The following is a 7,977-nucleotide window of genomic DNA, read 5'->3' on the forward strand; positions in this document are numbered from 1 at the left end:
GCTTACCAATTAAGGCTTACCAATCAAGGCTTACCAAAAAGATCATGCCTATAATCTCTAATATCTTTACTCGGGGAGCTCAGGTATGGTCATCTTCTCGTTTCTCATTTTTTGCTATTTTGCTCAATTTGCTAGTGAGTTTCCAGCATTAATCTGTTGATTAGGAGTAGGCATAGAGGATCACATGCTAGTTCTGACCTCTAAGGTGCTTTGATGGTGTTCTAACGCGTTCATTCTTTTTTATTTGGTTTTGTTGGTATTGGTTTGGTTCCGTTCTTTCTTGATATTGGCAGTCATGCTACCCACTTATATTTGAAATGCCTCTTTGTCTGTCCCACTCATTTTTTTTAGTTCATTTATAGCCCATGAGATGGAGCTTGAACTAATGTTTTTTTTGTTATATTCACTCTAGCCCTGTTTCTGTTTCCCACTTCCTTTTATTTTCCTCTATTTTAGCCTTGTAATGAGAGATGGACTTTCCTGCTTCTGGAGAAGATTTTGTGATGTTATGGGGTGTTGTTGAGTTTGGCACCAGATGGTTATATTCGTTCCCCTTTTAAATCAGCTTATAGGTTCTTTAGGGTGTGAGCATTGCTGAAAGAAAATCATGACTCATGGGTATTAAGGGTGAGTGGAGTTCCCTCATGCGGCGAAGGATGTTTTGATTCTGAAGAATAGGTCTCTCTACATTCGAGTTTTGCTCACCAGAGAGAGGAAGGATGATGAGTTACTGTTTATAGACGATGTCTTTGACAGGTGTGCAGTGGGTCAGTTGAAGGAGGTTGAGAGGAATTGATTCATTTCTGTGATCAAGGAGAGTCTGAAGCTTGATAGGAGCGACGATGGAGTGCCCTCAAAGCACCTGACAGGGTCCAAGGTAACAATGGCAAAGTGATGGAACAGAGTACACATGCAGAGCAAGCATCTTAGAGAGAACATAAAGAATGCATGGAAGCATAGCATGCTCAACCCAAACTGAGGCTCTTGATTGAAGTGAAGTGGAGGTTATCAGACTATTGCCTTGGTATCCTAAGAGTTCTGTTTGGCCATCAAGCTACTCCTGAATGCAGCTGAGAAAGAATTAAACCCTTGAAAGGTTTTGTGAGTTTTTAAAACGAGCAAAATGAAATCGGGAGCATCACAAGGCAAAAAGTCGTCAGCATGATCTTTCCCCTCTTCTTGGATGAATCTCCAGATTATTTTATACTTGATATGTGTGCAGCATCATGATCATATACATCCCAGCTATTTGAAATTTTTGCACCGATCAGTCGAATCAAGAACATTACCAGATAGAAGGGTTGTGACAAATGATGTCGGCGTCCAAAAATGCAAATCTCCTCATTCACTAGACCAAAAGGATGTGTACTGCTAGCTGGCCTACAACAAAATCATGAAATTCCCCACCTATGCATGGCCATGTACGGCCACAAGAATCTTCATAAACCATCCCACCCAAAATCCTTCCCATTAAGCTCGAATCCCATGCCAAATCACTCTCGCCTGAGACGTCATAGCCAGATCACCATGCATCACTTATCACTCCCCATGCCCCCCCCCCCCCCCCCCCCCCCCCCCCCCCCCCCCCCCCCCCCTCATGCATATCATCTTTCCTTTTAACACCATATGCTCTTCATGCTTATCTATCCTACCCAACATGCATAGCCATCCCCCATAATACCCATGTAAATACTCATTCTCCATACACATACATGTGATCAATTCCTTCGGTGCCCATTAACCCATTTCATTTTTCATCCGTCATACTTTCTCTCTCTACACCACACCATGTACCCATTTTCCAAATCCTTCAAACCCATTCCCTCCGTCGTTGCATGGCCATACATGACCACACTAACCACCATCACCCATTCCACTAATCCTATGCCCACATTCTCCTACGTTGTTCATATTTTTTCTTTCACATCCATCACACCCAACTAACCCATCCTCCTAGTCTTATGCTGATGGACGCTCCCACTCGCATACCCTACACCAGGTATCCTTCACATTCACCTACCCACTTCTCTCTCTAAAGCTTCCCATACTCATTAAATCCATTTCTCCCAATATCCCTCTCGTTCATTTTCCTATATCTTCCTTTGCATATTCCCCTCTTCCTATTTCCTTACCAGATGCATGCATGGCCATGCATGGTTCCATGTAACTGAGCTGCTCCGAAATTCAAGAATCTGAGGGTTGGATATCGTGGGGTATAAATCTCACCGACAGTAGCATAGTCGAAGTGCAGTCGCCTTTCGCGTTCAAGCAAATTGATGGCTTCATGATGGTGAAGCCCTATCAGTTGAACCAATACCATTCTGAGGATCAGAAGAACCCTACCATGAATACTTCTAACATAAATGCCGAGAACACCAGCAGGCGAATAGTGACCTTCGTTACATTATAACTGTCGGCAAGCTGAACCATGGTATCGTCTGGACGAAGAAGCTTGAGTTGTTTCAATGGAGTACGATTTTCGGGCTTGGCCATGGGAGAAGTAACGATGAGTGCAACATAGTGGCCCGGATTCGAAGTCATCACCTCGTGAACACTCACTGACCAGTAAATCCTCTCGATCTTGTTCTCAGAAGGTCCCTATGACGAACTGAGAAATCTAGAGGGGGTTATTCAGCTTGGTTTGACTGAGAACAAGTTGTCAGTGGACTTGGCTAGAGACTGGCTTGCGTAGAATGCAAAAGATTAGACGTTGATTGGAGGTGGAAATAGTGGGCCATTGAGTAAAGGCAGGTTTAGAAATTATTAGGCGTCAGATGGATTAATGGAGTTGAAAGCGGCTGTGGAGAGATTTATGTCTCAAGTCATGGAACGATCACTAATCTTTAATCCATCCTAGATAATTTTAATAGTTGGTGCAACCCCTGCAATGGAGATCCTCAGTTTCCATCCATCTTACACCATCGTGCCTACTAATCAATCCTTATGCCTGTAAGACACGGACCACCACTTGTCTGGCTACCTCAGGTGTCATGCTAAGTCTTCCGATGCATTGCGCAAGTGCATCCTAAATCTCACCCTCAGCTTCTATGAAAGAAAATGTCTCCTCAGAGGTTTCAGAAATTACATGCATCGAGGTGGCATCATGTCTGCACCCAATCCAAATGTATGCATAGAAATTCGGAACTCCGCGTCACTATTGCAATGAATCAAGAATGGTAGGGGTAATGTAATGACCGGGTATTTATGCCACGTTAGCATTTCTATTTTGAAAAGTCTTATTTTGAATGATGGTTGAAAAGTCAAAAAGAAAAGTGCCTGAAGAACACGTGTTAGTTTTGGATTGGTGAAATTCGGTTTATTGTGTTGGTCAATTAGGCGAGTTGAAAATTTTATGTCATGTCAGCCTTAGGGTGGAAATTTCTTAGGATTTTAGTAATTGGGAATTTTCGGAAAAGAAAAGCGAAAACGAAAATGAAAAGTTAATTAATTAAAATTAATTAAAATTAATTAGAATTAATAAAAATAATAATAATTAATTAAATTAAATTCCTTATTAATAAAAATTGAGAAAATATTAAATTGTGTGTTTTATATAAAAATAAAAATAAAAATGAAAAGAGATTAATTTGGGCTTGGATGAAATAGGGTTTTAAAAGAAAAATGGGAGTTAGTTATTGGGTTTTTTTTTTTAACTTGGGTTGGGCTTGAGTGGGCTGTTTAGTAAGTGAATTAAAAGGAAAAGAAATGGGCTTGAGTGGGCTGTTTAAAAGGAAAAGAAATGGGCTTGAGTGGAAAAGAAGGGAAACAGTAGCAGATCGTGGGAGAAAGGGGGCGGCGGCACTATGGAAAATCTCACCTCGCCGGAGCTTTGACCGGCCGTTTGGGTGGTCAAACGACCTCCGTTTCGGCTCAGATTTTGAGGGAGTGCTCTACTCGACGAGAGGAACAATCCTACGATGGTCAATCATATTTTTAGCAGCTGAATTCTTAGATCTGTGGTAGGGGACCCTAACCCTAAAACTTAAATTTAATGTGTTTTTCCCTTGAAAAAAATTGCAAATATCATCATTATGAGTTAAGTAGAAATTATGGGTGTTGTATGAATTTTTCTGGATTATTTGGAATTTGTTTGGAATTTTTGTAATTGCGGGAAATTGATTTTGATTGATAATTAATTGTTTTGAATTGTTAAAAAATTATTAGAAGGGTTGAAAAATTCCAAAGTTAGGGTGAAATTTCAAATATAGTGATTTGTGAATTTTTGGGCATTAGTTATAATATTTTTGGAATTTTTATGGTAGAAAGTTAGTTAATTTCGAATATTAGAAATTATTATAATGGTTGAAAAATTCCATAAGTGTGGTAAAATTTCAAGATTTTTGATATGCAAATTTTTGGATATTTATTTGAGATATTATCGAAAATTTTAATGTGGGAAATTATTTTATTGGATTATTGGGGAATGTTGAGATTGTTGAAATTATTGAGGAACCTTGGAATTGTGACATTCATTTGCATCATGGTTATGTGGAAAATAAATAAATAAATAAATAAAATTATGAAGATTGTGAAAAGTGTATGAAATGGAAAAAAATGAAATAGTGATGAGAAGTGAAAGCCCGTGTGGGGCGAATTAAGAAGGGAGAGAGATCCCTAGGGTGAAAGACCCAAAAGTTACCCCAGGAAGACTCCGAATGGGGAGTGTATTTGGGTGCGGACGCGTATCCTTCGGTGAAAGCCTGAGAACAATAGTGCATTGTATGACTGTGTGTCACACGTTCATGTGCATTCATGTAATTGTTGAATATTGTGAAATTGTGTATAATATTATATATTAAACTACGTGGTTTGATTGATACTATTGAATTGTTCCTTTTGTGTTGAAGTGTTCTTTTTGTATCCTTTGGAACTTAGTAATCCCCTTAAACCTTGGGTGTTAGGCATCCTATTGAGCAATGTGGAAATGCTCACCCCTTTCTTGTTACACCTTTTTAGATGCAGATATCTCTCCTGAGGATCCACAGGTGGGGCAGGGAGGACTTCAGGATGCTCCTGGAGCGGCCTAGTGGAGCGTGGCATTTTCTGTTATTGTGTTTTTTTTGGATTTTGGAATTTGTTTTAGTAATTATGACTTATGGATTTGTTATGAAGCTTTATTTTGATTAAGTTGTTAATTGTGAACATTTATTTTTGGACTATAATGAATATTTATTTAATCTTGTTGTTTTGAGTAGTTTTGAGATATTGTAGTTTATGAGAAATCTAGTAGGATGTATGAAAAAAAAAAAAAAAAATCCAGACTGTTTTGGTTAATTGCCAACGTGGTATAGGAGGAACCCTTAGGGTCAACCTTTGACCTGGGGTCACGGGTCAAATTTTGGGTCACCCGGAATTTGGGTCGTGACAGGTAATGAATAGTCATTTCAGCAATAGACTTCACCAGGATTGCAGACAATAATCGACATTAAGTCGCGCCACCAGTCACCCCAGAGGTTTCGCTTGAAAACAGTTTCAGCTTCAATCATGGAAAGCACCGCTATGAACGACCTGAAGTGGGGAATTTGTCGCTAGATGATTGAACTGCTTACTGTTCGTGCTCCTTTTCCTGATGTGAAACTCAATTTTCTCAAGGAAGTTGCTGAAGAGCATGGGTTAGATTGGGATCCAGCTACCTTTGAAACTGAGTTTTTTTAAGCCACACAAAGACCTGCCGAATGACCCAACACAGTTTGTCAGTGGACTTAATTTGCATTTTCCCAAGGAGAAACATGATGAATCATTGCACTCTGACAATGAACAAATACCTAAGGAAGAGGATCCTAATTTTGATGTCGGACTCGACCCGTTCGATTTTCCTGAAGTTCCTAAAACCTTATAGCCAAGAACGATGTCTTCTCTCCACAAGTGTTTTTGCCTGAGCCGAAGTCGCAGTGGGAGTGGTTTTTGAGCCAACACCGCCAACATGGCTAGAGGAATTGAAGAAACGTGAAAAGAAAGACGTGCTTGCTGTCCATGCCTCACAGCAGACCCGACAGGAGGCCCTTAAGGATGATCATGATGCATTCACCGTTGTTGTTGGTAACCTGGTTTCAGTTCTTGATGGCGAATATGAAAACGATAGAAAAATTTTTTTGTGTCAGCACGTGGGAAAGAACTCTTAAAGAATGCATCAGTGAAGATATCTCATGGGAAGAGGTATGGTTTAGTTGGACTAAATGGGATGGGAAAATCTACATTATTAAAACTTCTTGCTTAGAGGGAGATTCCAATACCTAAAAATATTGGTGTACTACTGGTTGAGCAAGGGGTGATTGGTGATGATAATACTGCCCTTCAGGTGGTTATTTCAGCGAACGAAGAGCTGGTCAGGCCCCAAAAGGGAGTGGCATCTTTGCAGAATTCATCTGCTGCCACTTGTGACGAGAATGAATATGATGCGAGTGGGGATGATGTGGAAGAAAAGCTTGCTGAACTGTACGAGAATTTGCAGCTTTCGAGGTCTGATACTGCTGAGGCTCAGGTGTCAAAGATTCTTGCTGGGCTGGGTTTCACTAAGGATATGCAGGGCCATGTAACCCGGTCATTTAGTGGTGGTTGGAGGATGAGAATTTCGTTGGCTAGGGCACTCTTTGCGCAGCCAACTCTTCTTTTGCTTGATGAACCCACCAATCATCTTGACCTGAGGGTTGTCCTCTAGTTAGAGGAGTACGTATGCTGGCGGAAGAAAACTCTTTTTGTCGTCTCGCATGATCGGGATTTTTTTTCTTAACATGGTTTGTAATGAGGTTATTCATCTCCATGACCAAAAAACTTCCTTTCTACCGTGGGAACTTTGATGATTTTGAAAGTGGGTATGGGCAGCATCGCAAAAAGATGAATAAGAAGTCCGAGATTTATGATAAGCAAATGACAGCTGCAAAGAAAACAGGGAATCGGGTTCAGCAGGAGAAGGTTAAGGATAGAGCCAAGCTTGCGGCTGCTAAGGAAGCATCAAAGAACAAGACCAAGGGTAAGGTTGATGATGAGATGCCCCAAAGAAGTGGATCTCATTGAGAAGTTTTCAGCAGGTCTCTCTCTTGCTGCCTCAATTTCATTGGATATCTCATGCCCCTTCCCATCACTCCACAGCCCACACCTGCATGGCCACCACCCTAAGCCCATTGTCAAAGCCCATGCCCGCATGCGTGTCTTCAGAATTGATTTTTGAAAAAATTCAGTTTTCAAATGCTTTGATTCACAACTCCTCATCCCACTTTAATTGTTTAAGTTCATCAAAAATCACATTTTTAAAGTTTTGCTGCCATTTTCTTGGCATTGCATTTTCATAACTCTCATGTTTTCAAAATGTTTTAAAATAAGTGTGAATTTATTTTCGTAATTCTTAGTGATAGAATTTACGAAATTGATTCACTCAAAAATAGATAGGGCTATGGTGGAGGCCCAACATCAAACAAATTTTCTTTAAAATAAAAATGAATTTGAATGAAATGTCATGCATGTTGGTAGTTCTTCATCTTGTTTGGTGATATGAGTGACATATTTTGTATTCATTAATTGTGCATTAACCCCATTTCTTGATAGCGCATGGTGGCTCGTTGTCCAGGTACGCATCCACTCCCATTCTAGTAATTCTCTATACATGTTCTGATTCACATATGTGCATAATCGATTTGAGTATCCATTGATTTTCTTATTAATTGTCACGTCAGCTTCATTTTATTAGTAGAGACTCATCTTTACCGTACCTTCCCGATAAGTAACTTGATCCTCGAGCCCGATCCGGTTTTTTTTTCACAGACCACCTTTTCCAAAATAAGGAGTCACATTTAGGGTTCTCTTTCTTATTTTGTTTACCCTTTTAAAAATAAAACAAAAATAAGTGGCGACTCCAAGTCATTTTCTAATAAATAAAATCATTTTCAAAATAAAATCGAGCTTGCCATTGAGTGGAAGTGCATGAGCCAAAATGATGCGCGGTCCACAAAGGTTTTATTTATTTATTTTTAATAAAATAAA

The 7,977-nt window shown here is 39.8% G+C and overlaps 1 long non-coding RNA gene and 1 pseudogene across 1 annotated transcript; both read left to right on the forward strand.

Annotated features, from left to right (window-relative positions):
• The first annotated feature begins 3,899 nt into the window (after window positions 1-3,899).
• LOC117934264 lies at window positions 3,900-5,194 on the forward strand. The gene is made up of 2 exons (XR_004654456.1): window positions 3,900-3,959; window positions 4,957-5,194. It is a non-coding gene; the product is annotated as an uncharacterized LOC117934264 (long non-coding RNA).
• A 338-nt stretch (window positions 5,195-5,532) lies between these two features.
• Window positions 5,533-7,014, forward strand: LOC117933188 (annotated as a pseudogene).
• Window positions 7,015-7,977: the final 963 nt, after the last annotated feature.

The sequence above is a fragment of the Vitis riparia genome, chromosome 16, assembly GCF_004353265.1.
Source record: "Vitis riparia cultivar Riparia Gloire de Montpellier isolate 1030 chromosome 16, EGFV_Vit.rip_1.0, whole genome shotgun sequence".
Classification (NCBI taxonomy): Eukaryota; Viridiplantae; Streptophyta; class Magnoliopsida; order Vitales; family Vitaceae; genus Vitis; species Vitis riparia.